Below are 21949 nucleotides of genomic sequence, written 5' to 3' on the forward strand. Positions count from 1 at the left end.
GAGGCCCTAAAACCTTAGATTTCCTTTGACGTTCCCCTCTGAGACACTTTTAAGGCTCTGTCAAGGTAAAGTTCTCCCTTGCTGTAGCAGGGACCATATACTTAACTTTGCTTGGCCACCGTACTTTTCAGGTGGTCTTTGGAAGGCAAGTAATAGCCGAGTTAAGATATTGCAACAAGGTTAAGAAGAATGAGGGGCCAAAAAGATATAGATCTCATAAGATCTATAGATCTCATAAGCTGCTAGGCCTTCTTAAAAAGTGATTTATACCAGAACTGGTTTCTAAGAAAAGAGGAAGACTAAATAACTGATTACCCCCTGTGACCACCTCAAAGGTGATTTAGGTGTTTATCAAAATAGTTGTTAAGTCTCCAAGAAAGAAGAGAAGTTTATAAATACTTTCTTGAAGCTGGCATTTCATGGACACAAAAATCTCACAAAAACAATATATTTGACTGCACATGGAACCAGAAGAAGTCCTGGTATGTAATTATAAAAGCAAACATATTTTGACTCACCATTCTTTTAAATCTGATTTAGTGAGCATTATCCTTTCTCTCCCCCTGGATTACCAAGTGAAACTAAGTGCTATTTCTTTCTGACCATTCCTTCATGTCGCAAACCTTTAAAATATCCAGTCCTATAAAATGATCAAAACTTTGAGGTTGATTTTTCTTTCCCTTCCAGCCGGAGTTTCCTTTGGGATGATTACTTTCAGGAGGAAGAGAGGGCACTCAATTGTCTTTCCCTCCTTCTCACTTACCTCTTGTTCTATGTAGCATCTCTTAATCTAACATCATCAGAGTGGGTGGGGTTGGGAGGAGAGTAAAGTATGAAAGAAGAGGTAAGGCAAGTAGGATAACTCATGCTTGACAGATATCATCATGATTTTGGACAATGCAGGTATTTAAAGCCAACTTTTTTTTTACATGTTGGGCACTTTTGTGTGTCTTCTGAAGATTTCTCTGTGGAGTGCCTTTTTCTAAAACTCCGGTGACATGGCAGTATCTTTCCTTTGTCAGGTCTACCTTCCCCACAGAGGATTTTCTTCTGGATGGACACCCCATATCCCTTTCCAGATGATATTTTTTACCCTAAAAGGCAACCCTTTGGGGGTGGATCACAAATAATTCCAGAATGACATTTCTACTTGGGATCCATAAGTATAGTCACCATGGTTAACCTACATTTGACCTACTTTCAGAGAAAAAAGTAACTTCCCAGTTTCAGCCTTCATTCAAAGATCACTTGAGCTCTTTTAGGCATGAGCCACAAATCTAGGGGGACATGAATAAAGCTTCTAAGTAGTCCCTTCAAAACCTCCTTCATTATACTCATGGTGAGAATCAGACACTGTCCAAATCTTCCCTACTACAGGATTGAGATTCCTAGCATGTTGGTAATACTCTCACAATTTCTTTTCACAAAGCCTTCTCTTTAATATAAAATTTCAAACATTTCAGTTCTTAATAAAGGTGTAGGGCTTTAAGAATTGTGTTGCCAGTTTAGGGATATTTTCATTGTAAATCTTGCATGAGGCATAACACCTACTTTGGAATGGAGGAATGTCTAGCACATTATATTTTATCTTGGTGCTTTGTCAAAATGTCAATTTTAACATTCTGTTAGATACTGAAAAAATTTTCAGAGTAGTTCTTCTTACATGTATTAATGCAATGGTAAATAAATTAATCCCAGATAGAATCCAGAGGCATATTAATTGAGTTATACTCCAGTCAATTGTATTTGATCTCAGCAATGCAAGGATGGCTAATATTTGGAAATCCGTTCATTTTTTCTTCATTTTATGTCATCAAAGATTGCAACTAAAAAAGCTTTTGCTAGAATTCAACTTTATTCCTAGTACAAAATTTTAATTAACAAAGATGAACACTTTCTTAATATGGGAAAAATGTATTTCTGAGAAAGATGGATTGTGCTTAACTGTAAAATACTGAAAGCAGCTCTGTGAATATTACCAATAAATTTAATATTGATCTGTTAGAATGTTCAACTTAATTAGAAAAGAGAAGAGTGGGGACGCCTGGGTGGCTCAGTCGGTTAAGCGTCCGACTTCGGCTCAGGTCACGATCTTGCGGTCCGTGAGTTCGAGCCCCGCGTCAGGCTCTGGGCTGATGGCTCAGAGCCTGGAGCCTGTTTCCGATTCTGTGTGTCCCTCTCTCTCTGCCCCTCCCCCGTTCATGCTCTGTCTCTGTCTCAAAAATAAATAAACGTTAAAAAAAAATTAAAAAAAAAAAAGAGAAGAGTGGGGAAAAAAAGAAGAGTGGCATTAAAAGTGGAAAGGAGAAGATAAAATTATTTGCAGGAAGTTTGAATATATACCTAGAAACTCAAAGAGCAATACCTGAGAAAATATAAGATATAATAAAAAGAACTTAGTAAGATAGGTGAATTTAAGAAGAAATAGTTTTTCTTTATATGAAAAGGAAATAACCTATCCTGATATCTTAGGCAGTTCAGGCTGCTATAACATAAGTGCCATAGACTAGGTGGCTGCTTACAGTTCTAGAGGCTGGAAGTCTAAGATCAGGGCACCAGTATGATCAGGTTCTGGTGAGAGCTCATTTCCAGGTTGTAGACAGAGGACTTCTCATTGTATCCTCACAGAGTGGAAAGCACTAATTCCATTCATGCGGGTCCTACCTCATGACTTAATTACCTTTCAAGGTCCCACCTCCTAATAACCACCACATTGAGGGTTTGGATTTCAATATTTTTCACCATGCAAACCGACACTGAATATATGTAATACAGCCGAATAGAATTTTTCTCTAAATGCCTCTTATCTAAAAGTATATTTAGCAATCTAATGTTTTAAACAGTGGTATCTTGACACATCAAAGGCATTGATTGACTAATTTCACAGTCAAAACTAATGCTAAAAAAGAAAACAAGATTTTTTCTCTACTAGATGCCTCTTTGATATTAAAAACTTTATTTTTATTTTTTTTTTTTCCTTCCCCTCCCCCATGGGTTTCTGTTATGTTTCTCAGGATCCACATAAGAGTGAAACCATATGGTATCTGTCTTTCTCTGTATGGCTTATTTCACTTAGCATCACACTCTCCAGTTCCATCCATGTTGCTACAAAAGGCCATATTTCATTTTTTCTCATTGCCACGTAGTATTCCATTGTGTATATAAACCACAATTTCTTTATCCATTCATCAGTTGATGGACATTTAGGCTCTTTCCATAATTTGGCTATTGTTGAGAGTGCCGCTATAAACATTGGGGTACAGGTGCCCCTATGCATCAGTACTCCTGTATCCCTTGGATAAATTCCTAGCAGTGCTATTGCTGGGTCATAGGGTAGGTCTATTTTTAATTTTCTGAGGAACCTCCACACTGCTTTCCAGAGTGGCTGCACCAATTTGCATTCCCACCAACAGTGCAAGAGGGTTCCTGTTTCTCCACATCCTCTCCAGCATCTATAGTCTCCTGATTTGTTCATTTTGGCCACTCTGACTGGCGTGAGGTGGTATCTGAGTGTGGTTTTGATTTGTATTTCCCTGATAAGGAGCGACGTTGAACATCTTTTCATGTGCCTGTTGGCCATCCGGATGTCTTCTTTAGAGAAGTGTCTATTCATGTTTTCTGCCCATTTCTTCACTGGGTTATTTGTTTTTCTGGTGTGGAGTTTGATGAGCTCTTTATAGATTTTGGATAGAGTGGGAGAGAGCCAAAGCATTAGAGACTGTTAAAAACTGAGAACAAACTGAGGGTTGATGGGGGGTGGGAGGGAGGGCAGGGTGGGAGGGAGGGCAGGGTGGGTGATGGGTATTGAGGAGGGCACCTTTTGGGATGAGCACTGGGTGTTGTATGGAAACCAATTTGACAGTAAATTTCATATATTAAAAAAAAAAATAAAAGTTTGGTAGAATTTGCCTGTGAAAAAAAAAATAAAAAAAAATAAAAAATAAAAAATAAAAATCAGATGCATGTAAAAAATAAAAAATAAAAAAAATAAAAACTTTAGCATTCTTTCAAAGTTAAGTAAGAAACCTCTTTAATTGTTATGTCAGAGTTTTTTACTTCTACATATCATATCTTGAGCACCATTCCCTATTGCTTTCATATTAGATGTACATGTATAGTTTTAAAAACATTGTACAATATTTATCTACTTTATCCTTTTTGGTACTTCACTTGTACTGTGGAGGATAAGAATTATGTGGTTTCATCAGCTACAATGAAAAGCATAACATTTTAGCAGATTTCTAAGGAAAAAATAATTAAAGAATAGTATTAATTCTTGGCCTTTGTGAGTTATAATACCGAGTAGACCCATGTGTATTAACTTCCTATGAGATGTTTATTGTGTTCCTATTAACATATCATTTTGGTAATCTTTAAATGCATTATTTATAAAAATATGTTTGTGGCTTTGATTTGGCTGCATAGTACCCAAACTAGCAAAACTTGAACATAATTATAAATTGGAATTCAAAGTAGTTTTTATTTATTCATCTGGAAAGTAAAATTGCATATATTAACAATAATGATTCAAGCTGATGTGATCTTCAGTTAAAGTTTTTCTGTATAATTAGAACTCATATTTTTGTATTTACTTCAAATATAGAGTACTTTTAATTCAGATAAAACTAGAAAACACATCACACTTAGTACACCCACATAATTTGTTTTTTTATTATACTCTTTTTAGTGCAAATTTCTGTGACATGGAACATGAGAAGAAAGTGCCTCGATCCTCAAAAGTTCTTTAAGAAAGTAAAAACTGCTTTTAATGAGGAAGCAAAATGGATTAAGAATCAAGTATTAAATGAATTCATGTGAGCAGGAGGACCTCTGATTCTGCACTGATCTCAATGTCTAAAGAGTGAACTTGGGCATGTAAGTACTGAGCCTAGCCGCAGCCTTGGACCTGGAAGCTCTGGAATATACAATATGAGGTCTTTCCTGTGTAATGTTTTGGAAGGAAAGACAGTCAGCTTCCCCAAAAAGTCCAGGGTATTAAAACATATCATTAAAATATGCAAACATTTATAAGTGTAGCTGTTAAAATTATTACTCCACTTACCTATACTTAAACTTGTTTTTCTAATAATTCCTTTGCTTTTTTCCACATCTTTTGCTTTTTTAAAGTTTATTTATTTGGGGGTGGGGGAGAGAGGCAGAGAGAGAGAGAGAGAGAGAGAGAGAGAGAGAGACAGAGACAGAGAATCCCAAGCAGGCTCTACACAATCCGTGTAGGGCCCAATAAGGGGCTTGAACTCAGAACCACGAGATCATGATCTTAGCTGAAATCAGGAGTTTTACCTACCCTCTCTACTTTGGGTTGTAAGATCTTTATGACAATCTTTCTGAACAGTCCCCTCTTTTAGTTATATTCATATATCTCAATTTAGAAATTGGACAGGCAGATTAAAGATCGGTGGATTAATTTTAATTTGCTTAAAAGAGGAGTTCGCATGTGTCCAGGTATTATTGGAGCATTCACATACCCATTTGATCAAACATTAATAATTAATGTTTCGGTACTTGCCTTATATATGTCAGGCATCATGCTAAATGCTATACACACTATGGTAAATATGATAGATGTGATTTCTACACTCATTGAGTTTTGGTCTCTTGAGACAGACTTATATTAAATATCTGTGCGTGTATATATATATATATATGTATGTATACATATATATGTATACATATATGTATATGTATACATATATATGTGTATATATATGTATATATACATATATATGTATATGTATGTATACATATATATGTATACATATATATATGTGTATATATATATGTATACATACATATACATATGTGTATATATATATATATGTATATATACATATACATATATATATATATATAAACTACAGAAGGAGACTCTTTTTGATGAGTCTAATAGGAAGATCCAATTCAGGGAATGTTGCTTTATTGAAGTATCTTTTAGTTTAGAACTGAGGATAAGCAAGAGTTTGCCAAGCCAAGGATGTGGAGCTGAGCATGTCAAGCAGAAACAAAGGCTAAAAGAAAGAAAGAACATGGTGCCCATGAGGACCTAAAAGGCCAGGAACTGTGGTATAGTGAGCAGAGAGGGAGATTGCCTGGTGGTAGGACTAGAGGGAGTGGGGTTCAGATCATAAAGAACCCACAAGGCCAGGTTAAGGATTTCAGCTTCTATCCCGAGTTCAACAGGATGCCATTTACTGCTTAGGGTTTTGAGTAGAATAATAGCCATATTTTAGAAAAATTAGTTTGACTTCAATGTGAAAAACAATGAGTGAGAAGGAGCAGAAGCAAGGAATCCAGTTAGGGATTTGTTGTAAGAGTCTGGATAACAATCCAAACTGACATATCTTAATGGGGGCAGGGCTTTGCAATCCCTGTGCCTAACACAATAAAAGACATTAAAATAATGGATTAAAGAATTAATAAAGGAATAAGTTTGTCTGGCCTGAAATTCTAATGAGCCATTTGCAAGAATTCACTGTGAATACCAAGTCTAATAACTACATACATATCTTTGATATCGATTAGGAGCTTAACTCATCATCATATAAACTTTTAGAATTCCTATGGATTACCATAGGAAGTTATTACCGTAAATCCCCAAAAGTAAGAGTTCCCCCCAAAATTTTTGTGTGTGTGCATGTATGTGTGTGAAAAGGCCTTCACTGCATAATTTTTTTTTCTATCCATCTCTTTTTATTTTATATGCACCAATTCAGATAAAAATTACATCTTGAAGAGACAAGAAAAAATATAATCATATAATATCCTAGAGAAGTGATTCTTAAATCTTCCTTTTTTCCCTCATTAATCATTTGATAAAATATGCCAAATCTTATACAAATTATATAGTTACAAACATTTGACAATTTTATTCATTATTTATGATCAATTAAATGGGTATAGCAATTCATTATTTGGTGAGTGAACAATTTTGTTGGTCTATCTTTAAAACACAAAATAATTCCTTTTGTGGTTTGAAATAGAGATAATGGTGTTGGAGAATAAATGTTACTGCTCTCGTGACTCTTAAAAGTACATGTTTTCCCAAAATTATTCTGGTCTCATTGTACACATACATAGCTAATGTAGAAAGGGGAAGAAGCACAGGATATAGCTTTCAATAGGTGTGTCATATCAGAAGTACTGACTTGTGGGAATAAGAAGAACACTCCATGCGCAGGGCTTTACAGAGAAACGGCAGGTGGTAAACCCCTGGCAGGTAGAATTGGCTATAAATGGCATTTTGACTTCCGGGAAAATAACTTGGAGGTTGAGAGAAAAAAAAAATTTTTTTTTTTAGAAATTTTATAAAAACAATGAGGAATAAAGTCTCCCTAAACTATGATTCTTTCCCCCGCTAGCCATCTAAATCCCACTGGTTGAAAACCAGAGTCCTATCCAGCAATCATTCTTGGCTTTTTCCAAGGGAGGTGAAAACCTATCTTCACAAAAAAACTTGCTGCTTGTTTATAGCAGCTTTATTCATAACTGCCAAAACTTGGAAGCACCAAGATATCCTTCAGTAGGTGAATGGATAAGTGAACTATAGTTCATCCAGATAATATTATTCAGTGCTAAACTGAGATACACAATCAAGCCATGAAAAACCATGAAGGAAACTGAAATTAACATTACTAAGTGAAATAATTCACTCTGAAAAAGCTACCTATTATATGATTCTACCTATATGATATTCTGGAAAAGGCAAAACTACGTAGATGGCAAAAAGATCAGTGGTTGCCAGGAGGTATTGTGTCAGGAGGGATGCCTAGGAGGAGCCCAGAGGATTTTTAGGCACTGAAACTACTCTGTGTGGTACTAAGTATATATCATCATACATTTTTCCAAACCTACAGCACGTACATGAAGAGTGAAACCTAATGTAAACTATGGACATTGGGTGATTATGATGTGCCAATGTAGGTTCATCAATTGTACAAATGTATTACTCTGTGGGAGATGTTGATAATGGGAGAGGTCATGCATGTGTGGAGGCAGGGGGTATATGAGAAATTCCTGTACTTTCTGCCCAATTTGTGATAAACCTAAGAACTGCACTAAAAAAATAAAGTCTTGGGGCATGTGGGTGGCTCAGTCAATCAAGCATCAGACTTCAGCTCAGGTCATGATCTCACTATTCATGGGTTCAAGCCCCATGTCGGGCTCCATGCTGACGACAGCTCAGAGCCTGGAGGCCACTTCAGATTCTGTGTCTCCCTCGCTCTCTGCCCCTGCCCCATTCACACACTCTCTCTTTCCTTCAAAAATAAACATTAAAAAATAAAAAAGTCTATAAAAATCCCCCACAAAATCCTGCAATATCATATGCTCATGATCCCCCTTGCCTTTAATATTCCTTCTCTATAATCCAGAGGATAAATGGTTTCAGGTTAGAACTAGATGCAATTCTCTTGTAATTAGGCCATATACACCAATACATTATTAGGTACCATTTTAAATTATTTGTTCCTTTAGGTGTCATTAGCTGTCCATTCTATTATGTTTATATATGAGAACAAATAGAATACAGTTAATTGTAATGTTTTGAGCAATTATAAATGGCTGTTGAAACCAGTTTCTCTTCTGTTTGCTATTCTAACACAAAATACTGCATTTTCCGGCAAAGGGATACTAAAATGTTAATAAAACAAAAATAGGTAATATCAAGATACATTAAAGTAATCTGGTAAATAATTGAGACCAGTGTTCATTCTAAAATAGCCTCTGAATTTTAATATCCTAGTTCTGGAGGAAAATTACATACTTGATATCAGTCATTTTGCTTCTTATTGTTTAAAATATAGATGATTAAGTTCAATATTTTGGGGGAATAGGATATAAAATTTTTATTTAGCAAGTTTTCATTCCATCTTGAGTTCTCTGAATCCCTTGAAACAGAAATATGCATATTTGCTCATATCTAGATAAGAAGTATTATGAACATGGGGTACACTTAGGAAGGAAATATCATTCCCTTGAAAATCAGACATGGTGGCCATGCAGTCTTGGGAATGGGGTAAAGTAAATTAATTAACAAAATTTATGTTAACAATGAAAAGGATATCAATAGTTAGTTTAATCAGTTAATAATAATTAATATGAACTAAGTAGATGAAAAAAATGATCTTTGAAATATTAATTCTGATTCATCCTAGTAAAGTCTTTGATCGATTTAGGATAAGAATATCACTTCTGGGTAGGGGGAAGATGGCAGAGGAGTAGAAGGACCCTAGTCTTGTCCCAGACATACTAGATAACTATCAGATCATCCCAAATACCCCATAAAATTGGCCTGAAGACTGGCAGAACAAACTCCACAACAAAAAGTAGAGAAGAGGCCACATCAAAGAAGGTATGAAGTACAGAGACATGGTCTGTGTGGCCACTGTGGCGGGGAGGGAGCCAAGGTCATGGAGAAGGGTGAGAGACAGACTAGCACACAGGGGAGCACACAGAGAAAAATAAATCTTCATAGCAATTGGCTTCAAAAGCAAGAGCGCCCGAATTTTGTGAGTTCTTGCAACCAGTGGGACATAAAACCTGAGTTTTGAAGGTCAGTGTGTTTGGCCCTGGGAGAGCTTGGAGGGCATTGAGGCTGCTCTTGGAGAAAAGACAGGAGGGCAAACAGCCGGTGGACATACAGCATGGAAATGATCTGAAGAGCACCAAGGTACACAGTGGGGAGGTTAGCTGCTCATCTCAGAGTATGTCCCAGAGAGGCAGTGCTTATGGAGAGGACCCTCCAGAACTAAGGACCTGGCAGGAAGCATTTCCCTCCTCTGCCCCTCAGCATAAACACAGAGTACCCTGTGGGAACCTGTGGGCACAGATACTCACTACCTAACTTGCTTACACTGGCCCTGCTCCGCCATCAGAACCACTCTTTCCAGTCACATTTGCCTTAGTCTCAGCCCCTTCCCCCAAAAGACTGCCCCAAACCCCTGCCAACACGAGAGTTTTGTGAGGTGTCGATTCTGGAGGCAGAGGACAGAGGTCTCATTTCACAAGCACACCAGAGCAGATCTACTTAAAATGCACCATATTCAGGCCAGGCCCCAAACACTCCCCACAAAAGAGAGACTGCAGATGACTGGCCTGAACTGCAAAGAGAACTGCAGGTGACTGGCCTGAATGATGAAGTTCTCAGCAGAGCACATACCGCACACATTGGAGATACTCAAAGAAGCACCAGACCCTGGGGAAAAGGGGACACTACACTACAGGGCACTATAGGAACTCTTCTTCATAAGCCTTTACCCTCAAGAACAGGAGACATAGCTGACTTTTCTAATGCAGAGAAACAGGCACAGAGACTTAGACAAAATGAGAAAACAGAGAAATATGTCCCAAAGGAAAGAAGAGGGCAAGGCCATGGCTGGAGACCTAAGTGAAACAGATATAAGTAACATGCCTGATGGAGAATTTAAAACAATGATTATAAGGATACTCACTGGACTTGAGAAAAGAGGGGAGGACATCAGTGAGACCATAACACAGAGATAAGGAATAACATAGCAGAGATGAAGGGCTTAATAAAAGAAATAAAAAATATGCTTGATGGACTGAATAGCAGGCTGGAAAAAGCAGAGGAATGAATTAATGACTTAGAAGATAGCGTAATGGAAAGTAATTAAGGCAAACAAAAGAGAGAAAAAGAATTATGCAAAAGGACAATAGACTTAGGAAACTCAATAACTCCATCAAACATAATAACATTTGTATTACAGGCATCCCAGAAGAAGAAGAAGAGAGAAAAGGTGGCAGGGAACTTATTTGACAAAATAATAACTGTAAACTTCCCTAATCTGGAGAAGGAAATAGATATCCAGATCCAGGAGGCACAGAAAACCCTCAACAAAATCAACAAAAGCTAAATTTTATTATTCCAAAAATTATTCCAAAAAAATAGAAGAAGGAAAACTTCCAAATTTATTTTATGAGGCCAGGATTACTCTGATACCAAAACCAGATAAAGACACCACACACACAAAAAGAGAACTACATGTCAATATCTTTGATGAACAAAGATGTAAAAAATCCTCAACAAAATACTAGCAGACTGAATCCAAAAACACATTGAAACAATTATTCACCATGATCAAGTGGGTTGCAAGAGTAGTTCAATATTCACAAATCAATCAATGTGATACATCACATTAATAAGAGAAAGGGATAAGAACCATATGATTATTTCAATAGATGCAGAAAAAAAACATTCGACAAAGTACAACATCCGTTCATGATAAAAACCCTCAACAAAGTAGGTTTAGAGGGGATATACCTCAATATAATAAAGGCCATATACGAAAAACCCACAGCTTACATCATACTCAGTGGGGAAAAATTGAGAGCCTTTCCCCCAGGGTCAGGAATAAGATGGGGATGTCTCCTGTCACCACTTTTATTCAACATACTACTGAATGTCCTGGCCACAGCAATCAGACAACAAAAATAAATAAAAGGCATCCAAATTAGTAAGGAAGAAATGAAACTTTCACTATTTGCAGACAACATGGTATTCTATTTAGAAAACCTGAAAGACTCCACCCAAAAATTGCTACAACTGACAAATTCAGTAAAGTCACAGGATGCAATATCAATCTGTAGACATTTGTTGCATTTGTGTATACCAATAATGAAGCAGCAGAAAGAGAAAATAAGACAGTCCCATTTATAATTGTACCAAAAATAATAAGATACCTAAGGATAAACCTAACCAAAGAGGTAAAAGACCTATACTCTGAAAACTATAAGACAATGATGAAAGAAATTGAACAACACAAAGAAATAAAAAGACAGGGCACCTGGGTGGCTCAGTTGGTTAAGCATCTGACTTCACTCTGGTCATGATCTTATAGTTTGTGAATTCGAGCTGCACATCGGGCTCTGTGTTAACAGCTCGGAGCCTGGAGCCTGCTTCAGATTCTGTGATCTTCCTCTCTCTCAGCCCTTCACCTGGTCACACACACTTTCCTTCTCTCAAAAATAAATAAACATAACCCAGTGAAGAAATGGGCAGAAAACATGAATAGACACTTCTCTAAAGAAGACATCCAGATGGCCAACAGGCACATGAAAAGATGCTCAGCATTGTTCCTCATCAGGGAAATACAAATCAAAACCACACTCAGATATCACCTCATGCCAGTCAGAGTGGCCAAAATGAACAAATCAGGAGACTATAGATGCTGGCGAGGATGTGGAGAAACGGGAACCCTCTTGCACTGTTGCTGGGAATGCAAATTGGTGCAGCCACTCTGGAAAGCAGTGTGGAGGTTCCTCAGAAAATTAAAAATAGACCTACCCTATGACCCAGCAATAGCACTGCTAGGAATTTACCCAAGGGATACGGGAGTATTGATGCATAGGGGCACTTGTACCCCAATGTTTATAGCAGCACTCTCAACAATAGCCAAATTATGGAAAGAGCCTAAATGTACATCAACTGATGAATGGATAAAAGAATTGTGGTTTATATACACAATGGAGTACTACGTGGCAATGAGAAAGAATGAAATATGGCCCTTTGTAGCAACGTGGATGGAACTGGAGAGTGTTATGCTAAGTGAAATAAGCCATACAGAGAAAGACAGATACCACATGGTTTCACTCTTATGTGGATCCTGAGAAACTTAACAGAAACCCATGGGGGAGAAGAAGGGGAAAAAAAAAGAGGTTAGAGTGGAAGAGAGCCAAAGCATAAGAGACTCTTAAAAACTGAGAACAAACTGAGGGTTGATGGGGGGTGGGAGGGAGGGGAGGGTGGGTGATGGGTATTGAGGAGGGCACCTTTTGGGATGAGTGCTGGGTGTTGTATGGAAACCAATTTGACAATAAACTTCATATATTGAAAAAAATAATAAAATAAACATTAAAAAAATAAAAAAATTAAGAATTAAAGAAGAAATAAAAAGACATTTCATGTTCATGGATAGAAAGAACATGGATAGAAAGATAATATTAAAATGTCTATACTACCCAAAGCAATCTACACATTTAATGCAATCCCTATCAAAATACCACCGGCGTTTTTCACACAGCTAGAACAAGCAATCCTAAAATTTGCATGGAACCACAAAAGAACCTGAATAGTCGAAGCAGTTTTGAAAAAGAAAAGCAAAACTGGAGGAATCACAATTCTGAACTTCAAGTTATGTTACAAATCAAATCAATGTATATTATAATCAAAACAGTATGGTACTGGCATAAAAATAGATACATTGATCAATGGAACAGAATAGAAAACTCGTAAATAAACCCACAATTTTATGGTCAATCTTTGACAAAGTAGGAAATAATATTGTATGGGAAAAAGATATTCAACAAGCGGTGCTTGGGAAAATTGGATAGCAATATGCAAAAGAATGACATTGGATCACTTTCTCATGTCATACACAAAAATACATTCAAAATGGATTAAAGACCTATATGTGAAACCTGAAACCATAAAAATCCTAGAAGAGAACATATGCAGTAAATTCTCTGACATTGGCCTAAGAAACATTTTTCTAGATATGTCTCCTGAGGCAAGGTAAACAAAGCAAAAATAAACTATTAGGATTATGTCAAAATAAAAAGCTTCTACACAGTGAAAGAAACAATCAACAAAACTAAAAGGCAACCTGTGTAAATAGGAGAAGGTATTTGCAAATGACATATCCAATAAACGATTAGTATACAAAATATAAAAAATATAGTGTATTAGTATACAAAATAAAGAACTTACAAAACTCAACACCCCAAAAATGAATAATTTAATTACAAATGGTGAGAAGACATGAACTGACATTTCTCCAAAGAAGACATACAGATGACCAACAGACACATGATAAAATGCTCCTCATCACTTACCATCAGTGAAATGCAAATCAAAAGTACAATGAGATATTACCTCACACCTGTGAGAATGACTAAAATCAACAACACAAGAAACATCAGGTGTTGGTGAGGATGTAGAGAAAAAGGAACACTTGGGTACTGTTGGTAGGAATGCAAAGTGGTGCAACCACTCTGGAAAACAGTATGGAGGTTCCTGAAAAAAGTTAAAAATAAAACTACCCTGTGATCTAGTAATCACACTGCTAGGTATTTACCCAAAGAATATAAAACAAAGGGATACATGCACCCCTATGTTTATAGCAGCAGTATTTACAGTAGCCAAGATATGGAAGAAGCCCACGCATTCATTGGTATATGAATGGATAAAGATGATATACTATATAGATACAATGGAATATTATTCAGCCATGAAAAGAATGAAATCTTGCCATTTGCAATGACATGGATGGAACTAGAGAGTATAATGCTTAGTGACGTAAGTCAGTCAGAGAAAGACAAATACATATGATTTCATTCATATGTGGAATTTAAGAAACAAAACAAATGAGCAAAGGCAAAATAGAGAAAGAGAAAGAGAGGGAAAGAGAAAGAGAGAGAGATCAAGAAAAAGACTCTTAAGTATGGAGAACAAAGTGATGGTTACCAGAGGGAAGGTGGGTCGGTGTATGGGTGAAATAGGTGATGGGGATTAAGGAGCGCAGTTGTCATGAAGAACACTAGGTGACTAAAATAAAAAAAAAAAAGAAAGAAAGAAATCAGTTCTATTGCTAACAGATGTGAAATGCTGGGAAAATTGTAAAGTCTCTGGGTTTTGAGTGACAATCTGTGAAGTATAGATGACATTGATTTTTTTAGTAAGAATTCATATTCCAGCAATATGCAAATTCCATAATTCCATTTTATTAATAAGTTGCAGAATGGTGTGTACCTCAGTAAGACTCAACATCAGAAAAAATAGTGCATTGAGAAATAACACAACAGACTATTATCAGAGTCGCCACCCTTCATCTATATGAAGAAGTATAAAGGAGATGTGGCAAAGTGTGTTAAAGTTGAATATCATAATGGCAGGATTTTCGTCAACCTTTTCTGATTCCCAAAATGGACAAATTAGTGATCCCAGTAAAATGAAAGTGTTGACTCATTAACCCAAGATTCTGTCATAAGCCCACTGGCCTCAAACTGTTTCCTCCAAAGTACTGTCACACTTCTAGTTTCTCTTGGCTCAAAGCAGAGGTTCAATATACATTTATTGAATAAATAACCAACACACCACCTTCCCCTTAGCTTACTGGCACTTGGATCTTTAAAGGTGAAAAATATAAAAATTTTAAATATGACAAAATACACTATCTTAAAAAGTGCTTTATTTATTTATTTATTTATTTATTTATTTATTTAGAGAGCACAAGTGGGAGAGGGGCAGAAGGAGAGAGAAAGAGAGAGAATCCCAAGCAGGCTCCACGCTCACCACAGAGCCTGACATGGGGCTCGATCTCACAATTGTGAGATCATGACATGAGCCAAAATCAAGTCAGACACTCAACTGACTAAAATATACTGGTATTTTTAACAGATTAGGTAAAATAAGTGACACGTGAAGTCTGCTTCTGAAAAATGATAAGGGAAGATCATATGATTTCAGAATGATAATTTGGGTGATGTTATGGAGGGCAGGGTTAGAGGAGCAGGCACAAAAAATGAAAGCTATTAGTGCACATATTAATTACTTCCACATTTTCTTCTAGTTAATTTTGAAAATTAGTTTATTAAAAAAAAGAATAAATAACAGCTATCTATCTATCTATCTATCTATCTATCTTTATATCCATATCTCTATCCATATCCATTCAGATCATTATAACTATTCATCAGGGTCCTAAAGAGATGCTTATATCAGATGCTGACCACTATGCCAGACTGGTGTGCACTGGACAAATAACAGTGATTCTTCTGGGATGATCCTTGATAGAATTTTGATAAATAGAGAGATTATTCATATCAAATTCATTTTCATTTTTTACCGGTCTTGGATGAAAAGGTCATCTCATTCCCCAGAGCTCTTTATCCTGCTAGGTGAATAAGGAATAGATGCTATGAATAATGGAGAATGAAAGCAGTTAGGAATATATCTATATATTATTAGTCACTCATTATGTATGAGCTACAACTGCATTTTCAAAATAATACGAATGCAATTAATAGACCCCAACAATGGGGAATTTGAATAAGAAACTGAAGTATCATGTGTCCAATGTTTGATAGCAAAATCAATCTAAGGGAATTATTTATTTTGGTAGTTGGTTTTGACAGCCTGAAAGATGTACCTTTTGTTCTTTTTTTGAAGTAAAATTTAAAATGTTCCCAAGTCTGGCCAACTAATCTGCTTTGGTGGAACAAATGTCAAGATGCCATTCTTTCCATTCCCTAAAGTAATGTTGACTACATGAACTGATATGTGTATTAACAACTAGTCTTTCCTTAGAATCACAAACTACTCAATTCAGACAGCTGCTACCAAACCAAGGAGGCTGCAAGGCAGTTGCTCCTCCAGCAGGCCCAAATCCTCTGTGCACTTCTGATCAGATCCCATAGAGCATTTAATGCCAATTCCTAATGAGCGGGATGAGGAAGAAAGCAATGAAATCAGAAAAACAAGACGTCATCCACTCTGGGTTTTGTTCTCTCACATTCTCTGACCATTTATTGTAGTTTTGTTCTTAAGATTTAGTTTGCTTAATTGGGAATGACTTGCTTGCCAACATTATGCTCTATTCTCCAAAGGCTTGCCTTTAAGCTTGCTCTTAAGTACATGATGCCTGGGGTTGGAAGCCTGAGTGAAGAACAAACACTTTTGTCTTGGCTTGGTATTTTACTTACTGCTTTATATAGGCAATCTGACACCCAGAGTTAAGCCTTAGCAAACCTTCACTTTAACACATGTTAATCTTCTCCTTTAACTCAACTGTAGAACTAAAAGCTCAGCCAATGAAATTACCACCTTTGGCAGTCATGTATGTGTAAGTGTTTGTGTATTTGAGAATGTTTATCTTAGGCTGGTTTTTACAGGCATTATAAATCATGACTATGGTTGTAAATTAACAAAAATAGTTTAGTACTTAGAGGACAGAATTTGTACACTATGTACCACAATTATGTAGAATTTTTGAAGAAACACAGGCTTCATTTAGTTGACCATATTGGGTGCCATTTGAGACTATGTCTCCCTCTGCTTTACATGCTTTCATTTGTGACACGAGTTTCTAACCAAAATTAATCTTTCCTTTCTCTTTTCTCCTATAGGCACTTTCTTGTACCTCTAGCATTTATAACCTGACTTACAATATTATTATTTGTTTCTTTGTCATTCTCAGCTCTACAGAGTAAACAGCTTGGTGTAAAGCATGCACACATAAACAGCTTGGTATAAAGCAGGCACAAATAAGAAAAACACAGTAATAATCTCAGCCATGCCATAGATCACATAAGAAGAACACAATAATTTTTAAGTTGAATAATTTGTCTAAGACATCTGATTTAAATAGATTTCTCATCATTTTAAAATTTGCATACTAAAAAAGAGCCCATTTAAAGTCTATAGTCAATATTAAAAAATTCTTATTTTTCATTCATGAATATTCATATATTCCTTCTCTGTACCAGACCCTAAGTGAAGTTCTAAAGGGGAAAATATAAAACACACTAAATTGTCCAAATGCTAATAAATAAAACAAATAAAAAACTGTAGGAAAACCATGAGGTGCTAAAAGTATTATACTGAGTTAAGGTCAGGTAGGTAAGATTAATTTCCTTGGTGATGTAAAGTGTTAAGACAGTCTTCTCAGAGAAGATGAAATTTGAACTGGGTCTTGAGGTAAATCCAGAAGGATAAGAAAGATTTTGCCAAATAAACAAGAGTATAGTTAACATTGATGTATACAAAAGTCCAGGAGAATGAGTAAATAAATATAATTTATGAGATTAAATAAGGTTGTCTATAAATAGTGATGGGATTCTCTGGATGAGGAGGGACCAGACATAAAACTGGACCATTTTAAATCTGTTCTATAGGTTTCAATGGCTTTTAAATAAAGATGTGATGTGGTCTAGCTTCATAGTCTAGTATGGACAAAGACTGGAGAAACAAACGATAAAGTCACAGATCCCAGAAAGGAGGCAGGAGATGAGGGAACATGAGAGGGTGGTGGCAAGAGGCCTGGAAAATATGCATCCATGAGATAGCTCAGTGTTAAAACTGACTGACTAGAAAATGATGGAATATAGACAGTTAGGACAAAGTCAAAGACAATTCAGCAATTTCTACCTTGAGATCTGGTGATCTCTTCCCCTTTCTTTCAGGAGATACGGCTGAGTTGGTAGTTGGTGGATAAAAATTAGTTTGGCACATGAATTTCACCTGCCAAGAGGGTGTTTGTATTAAAAATCTATTATTTATTCTAGCCAAGCAAATCTTATCTCTTATCTCCTGTTTCTGACACATGTCTCTTCTCACATCACATGGTTTTGAAGCAGACATCATCTATATAATGGACATTTTCCTGTGGCCAGAATGGACTTGTTAGGGTAATATGTTCCTAGGATGGGCCACTAAGAGTCTATGTTTCTACAGAACTGAGAAAGCAAAGTAGATCTCTTTCTGGATGATCTGAAACTGAGAATGTGTAAGCTTGGTGACCATTAGCTGTCACATTCCAACATGTGGGTTAAAGAGTACAAAATGCTGGTTGCCAGTGTGAGAGAAGGCATAAACAGACACTCAGAGTACAGATGAGAGAAAGAAATTTCCTGAGTTTCTCTGAGGACTCTGGCCTCTTGTGGAAGCCATAGCTTCCATCCTGTAGGCTCCTTGAAATTCCCCAGTAATCACTCCAGTAAGCCTCTCTTTCTTCCTTTGATTTTGCATAAGCTAGACAGAGTCCATGTCTGTTGTTATTTTGTTCTTTAAGCTAAAATAGTCTCATACTATGTTTGAATGATGTTCAATATACAAAGAAAAATATTCAGAAAACAATGTTAAGACTTACTTGTAGATTAGACACCATCATCATAGATTTGGGAGCTGAGGCTCTATGAGTAGATGAAAATGTCCAGAAAGAGCAAGTATGGTGAAATGAGAATAGACCTAAGGATAAAACCTTTGTAACTACAAAATTTAATGGTAAACATAAAGAGGGAGAGGTTTAGCAGATACGAAGAGGATAAGTATGAAGTAGTTTGACAAAAGCCATAGGAATTTCAAAGGAAAAGGGAATTTAAAATATGAAGTATGGATAACTCTGCTAAATATTACCCAGAGGCAAACAGGATGAGGACTAATAAAAAGTTACTGAATTAAGCAAAAGAATGATTATTGTTCACTTTTGTTAGATATAGACAGTTTTAATAAAATGAGAAGGATGTTGCCCCAAAACGGATAAATAATGAATGAGAGAAGGTTGCTTTTGCAAGATGTGTGGAAAAATGGAATAGAAACAGGCAGTAGTTAAAAGGAAAAAAGTGCATTCAATCCAACACATATTTGGTTTTTAGTATGTGCTAGGTACTAAACTAAGCTAAATGCTAAGATAAATTTTTTAAGCTTATGTATTTATTTTCAGAGAGAGAGTCCACAAACAGGCGAGGGGCAAAGAGAGGGAGAGAGAGAATCCCAAGTTCACTCAGCTCTTTCAGCTCAGAGTCTGACACAGGGCTCCATTGCACAAACTGTGAGATCATGACCGACCTGAGCCAAAGTCAAGAGTCAGATGCTTAACCGATCGAGATGCCCAGGAATCCCTAAATGCTAAGAGAGATATAGTTTCTGACTACAATTTATAGTTAAATTTCGATTATGAGCCCATAATTTAAAGGACTGGGAGAGGCAGAGTTAGCAAAAAAGGCTTTAATTCCTGAACAGTTACTAGGTCATGTTGTATTTGATGTCTAAAAAACATATCAATTTTGTATGCCTGTGCATGCACATGTATATGAGAACACACATACAAAACACATAGAGACTGAGCTAAAACAACTAGCTTGCGGGGCACCTGGGTGGCTCAGTCAGTTAAGATCCGACTCTTGGTTTTGGCTCAGGTCAAGATCTTGAGGTTCATGAGGTCAAGCCCCACATCAGGCAATCAAGAGTGAATTTTTCTCTTACATGACAAAGAAAGGGTAGCCTTAAACATCTTCCTCTCAGACAAAGTGTGGCAATTGTGTTTGTAGAAAGAGAAAGTAACACTCAGTTGAATTATATTGATATCATTAGTTTTGTTTGTTTTGTTTACTTTTGGAACAGCCATGAGAACTATACCTCTCTCATTTGTTTTCTCCACATAAAGGTAATTATTTCTAAGTAGTACTACTAAACTTTCCACAAATGGAAGATTTTAATATTTTAAAGGGCACACCCCTAAGTATCTAGTTTTTCCAACAAAAGGATGCCAAGACTAAAATTCTTTAGAGGGGAGTCTCCTGTTTATGAATTACCCCTATTCTAGTCACAAATACTGAAGAATTACTCTTCACTGTCTACAATTTTATCCCCTAGCCAGGGCTTCTGACCTTAGCAACCTCAAGTACTCCTTCCCAAGAGCGTTTGAAATCTGCCAAAATCTTGTGATAGTTAATCAGCCTTGACACATTCTTATTCATATTTTTCTAAGATTATTTAACATTGTAGACATCTTGTTCCTTCTATTACTATATGGTAGAGAAAGGAAATCCAGCTGATGAGAATGGAGATGCACAACACATAAAAGCACTGCAATAGCACTACCACTTTGAATTAACTTGGTGTATTCATCGAGCCCATGTATGTTAGAGAGAGAAACCAGAGCAAGAAATACAGTCTATCTGGAAGATTGTGGCTGGTTCGCCCTTCCTTCCTTCCTTCCTTCCTTCCTTCCTTCCTTCCTTCCTTCCACCCTTCCTTCCATCCTTCCTTCCTTCCTTCCTTCCTTCCATCCATCCATCCTTCCTTCCATCCTTCCTTCCTTCCTTCTTTTCCTTCCTTCCTCCCTCCCTCTCTCTCTCTTTCTTTTTCTTTCCATGGACTGGATTTTGATTAGATCAACCCATTGTCTGGTTGTTTTCATTAGAATTTAAAAGCAGAATTGCCAAAAATCTCTCTAACTTAATTCTTGAATACATCTGCCTCAATTCTTTTCCTTTGTTATAACCTTTCCCCAATTTGGTAACTTTCCTCTCAATGCATTCAGTTATTCCAGCTGCATATCTAGGCATAATCCTTAATTCGTTTCCTTGTGTCAAACCCAGTCATGCAGTATGTCACATTCTTATAATTCCCATCCCCAAAATATGCCTAGAATATATTTGCTCTAGCCTTGCTGCTAGTATGCTTGCTCAAGCCCCCTCTTCTTTGCCTGTAATTCTGCAGTTGCTCTCTTGCTGTTCCTTCTCAAGTTTACAGGTCATTCTCTATGCTACAGTGATCTTTAAAAATGAGAATCAGAACACATGACTGTCTTGTGTAAAACCTTCCTGGTTCTTAGAATGGCATCCCAACTCCTCATCATGGCCTGTTCTGCTCTATATGATGAGAGGTCTCTGACATGCCTGTACCACTCTTCTCTCTCACCACACTCCAGCCATATTGGCCAGTTTTGGGTTCCTCAATCCCTCCGGACGTGTTTGTACTTCAGGTTTTTTATACATGCAGTTCTCTCTGCTCAGAATATTCTTACTTAACATTATTGCAAAATCTTATCATAGCCATGAAAAACAATTTAGGTCAAATTAAAGAAAAGAGCTTTTAGAATATGTCACGTAAACCAAAAAATTCAAACACTGAAAATGTTAATGCACAAAAATGCAGACTGATTGGTCAGGAGTTATTAAAGAAAAATTAAGATTCTAGGGACACCGTATTGTTTCAGTTACTATAGCTGCCTAATAAACAGTCCTGACTTTAGTGACATAAACAAAAATTTTATTATGCTCATGGGTTCTGTGGAATTTTAAGAGTTCAGAAGGGATGGCTTGACTGTGCTCCATGTCTGAATTCTCAGCTGGGAGGTCTTGAGGGCTAGGGGAAGTGACTTGAGAGTAGGAGATTAGAATGGTCTGAAGGCTC

The 21949-nt window shown here is 36.6% G+C and overlaps 1 long non-coding RNA gene across 2 annotated transcripts in view; it reads left to right on the plus strand.

Annotated features, from left to right (window-relative positions):
- The window catches only part of LOC132683259 (uncharacterized), a 93119-nt gene that overhangs the window by 56072 nt on the left and 15098 nt on the right, over window positions 1-21949 (plus strand). The window contains exon 4 of one of the 2 annotated variants that reach the window (XR_013549816.2): window positions 4688-4875. This is a non-coding gene — a long non-coding RNA (uncharacterized LOC132683259). Of the gene's footprint in view, window positions 1-4687; window positions 5636-21949 lie in introns of those variants that run through there. The other variant, XR_013549815.2, reaches the window with a different exon arrangement.

The sequence above is a fragment of the Panthera onca genome, chromosome C2 (assembly GCF_046562875.1).
Source record: "Panthera onca isolate mPanOnc1 chromosome C2, mPanOnc1 haplotype 2, whole genome shotgun sequence".
Lineage (NCBI taxonomy): Eukaryota > Metazoa > Chordata > Mammalia > Carnivora > Felidae > Panthera > Panthera onca.